The following is a 2,696-nucleotide window of genomic DNA, read 5'->3' as shown; positions in this document are numbered from 1 at the left end:
TGTGTGTGTGTGTGTGTGTGTGTGTGTGTATGTATGTTGTGTTTGAGTATATGTGGTCGTGTGTGTGTGTAGGTCAGGGACAACTTTTGGGAGTTGGGTCTCTCCACACTATATGAGTTCCGAGGGTTGAATTAAGTTCATTGGTGCTGCCTTTGCCCATTAAGCCATCTTCTTCTCCGTCTACTTGTTTTCTCGTTTGTTCATTTGCCGTGTGTGTGCCCTGGAGTGAGTGCAGGAGCTTACATGCCTATGAAGATCAGAGGACAACTTTCATGAGCAGTCAGTTCTCTTCTTCCACTCTGGGAGTTCCAGTGATGAAATTTATGTTGTCAGGATTCGTGGCAGGCATCCTTACCCACTGAGCCATCTATCTGTCAAAGTTGCTTCTCTTTGTTAAAATATAATGCTAGGCTTGGTAGTACACATGTTTAATCTCAGCACTCAGGAGGCAGATGGAGGTGGGTGGGGGATATCTGTGAGTTCAAATCCAGCCTCTTCTACATAGAGAGATCTTGTCTAAAAATAACAAGAATATACTGTATTTGTTAATGTAAAAGATAAAACTGCCAAGTGGGTGCTGGGACCTGAACCTGGGTCTTCTACAAGAGCAGTCAGTGCTCTTAGCCACTCCAGGTTCCCCAAACATATTTTTATTAATTCTCTGAGAATTTCACATAATCATATAATGTATTTTGATTATATTCACTTCCCAGCCAACCCCTAACTCTTTCCAGATCTCCCTCCTGACCCTTCCAACTTCATTTCTCCTCATCTTCCTCCTCTTCTTCCTCTTCCTCTTCCTCTTCCTCCTTTTTGATTTTTTGAGACAGGGTTTCTCTGTGTAGCCCTAGATGTCCTGGAACTTACTATGTAGACCAGGCTGGCCTTAAACTCAGAAATCCACCTGCCTCTGCCTCCTGAGCACTGCTGCTGCTACTCCTCCTCCTCCTTCTACAACTTGTTATTGTGTGTGTATGTATTGCCAAAGTGTGCATGTATGCATCTCATATGTGCCTGCTGGCTGAGAAAACAGAAGAGAGCATTGGGTCTCCTGGAACTGGAGTTAAGGGTGGTTGTCAACTACCATGTGGGTGTTGGGAATGGAACCTGGGTCCTCTGCAGGAACAGCAAGTGCTCTTACCCTCTGAGATATCTCTGACATAGTCAGCTCTCCCTCATTACTTTTTTTTTTTCCCCTTGGTTTTTCGAGACAGGGTTTCTCTGTATCACCCTTGCTGTCCTGGAACTCACTCTGTAGACAAGACTGGCCTTGAACTCAGAAATCCACCTGCCTCTGCCTCCCAAGTTCTGGGTTTAAAGGTATGTGCCACCGCTGCCCGGCTCCCTCATTACTTAAAAACAAACAAACAAACAACCAAACAACCAAAAACAACCCACCATGTCTAATTTGTGATGCCCATATATAGAAACATACACTAGAGTGTAAATGGCCTACTTTAGAATTCATCAACTGTTAATAGCTCCTTAGGTAGGGGTGGGGAGTTGCGAGCCCTATGTCTGCCGTGCTGGAATGTTGACTGGCTTGATCTTGTGCAGGCCTTGTGCAAGCAACTGTAGCTGCTGTGAGTCTGTGAATATGGTGGGACGGTCACTATTTTGCTTAGGTCCTCCCCAACATCTGGCTCTTACAATCGTTTTGTTCCCTCTTCCACAGATGAGAGATGTGAACTAGCTGATCCATTTGTGGCTGAGCACTCCATAGACACTTACTCTCTGTCATTTGATCAGTTGTGACTTTCTGGGTTAACCACTGTGTACAGTGTAAAGACATTTCTCTGATGAGATCTGAGATCTGCCTTAACTACAGGGATTCGGATTTAGAGGCAGTTTGAGTCTGTGTCCATTTAGCAAAATAATAGCAGTAAGTTCACCCTTGGATCCTATGAGTTCACATCTATGAGTTCTTGGCTAGATTCACACAGTACAGGCACAGGTTCCCTCCTATGGAACAGGCCTAAGTCTAACCAGAGAGCAGTTGGCTACCCCTATCTTAGTTACTGTTCAATTGCTATGAAGAGACACCATGACCATGGCAACTCTTATAAGGGAAAGCATTTAATGGGGCTTGTATACGGTTTCAGAACTTTTGTTCATTATCATCATCAGGGGGGTGGGGGGCATTACAGGAATGTGTTTGGGGCATGATGCTGGAAAAGTAGTTGATAGCTACATCCTGATCCACAAGGGGTGGGTGGGGAGAGAGAGAGAGAGAGAGAGAGAGAGAGAGAGAGAGAGAGAGAGAGAGAGAGAGACTGACTGAGACTAGGTTTGTCATGGGCTTTTGAAACTTCAAAGTCTACCTACCCCCCTCCCGACACAATTTTTCCAACAAGGCCAAACCTCATAAGCCTTGTAATCCTATCAAACAGTCCCGCTCCCTGGTGACCAAGCATTCAAACACATGAGCATATGGGGGCCATTCCTATTCAGCCCACCACATTCAGCTCCCTGGCCCCCATAATGCAAAAAAATGCATTTAGTCCAACTTCATTGGAAGTCCCCATAGTTTATCAGTCTCAATACCATTTAAAAGTCCAAAGTTCAGGGCTGGTGAGATGGCTCAGCGGTTAAGAGGACAGACTACTCCTCCAAAGGTCCTAAGTTCAAATCCCAGCAATCACATGGTGGCTCACAACAATCTGTAACAAAATCTAATGCCCTCTTCTGGAGTGTCT

This window comes from Mus pahari, chromosome 8, assembly GCF_900095145.1.
Source record: "Mus pahari chromosome 8, PAHARI_EIJ_v1.1, whole genome shotgun sequence".
Taxonomy (NCBI): Eukaryota; Metazoa; Chordata; class Mammalia; order Rodentia; family Muridae; genus Mus; species Mus pahari.
Note: the sequence above shows the minus strand (reverse complement) of the source record.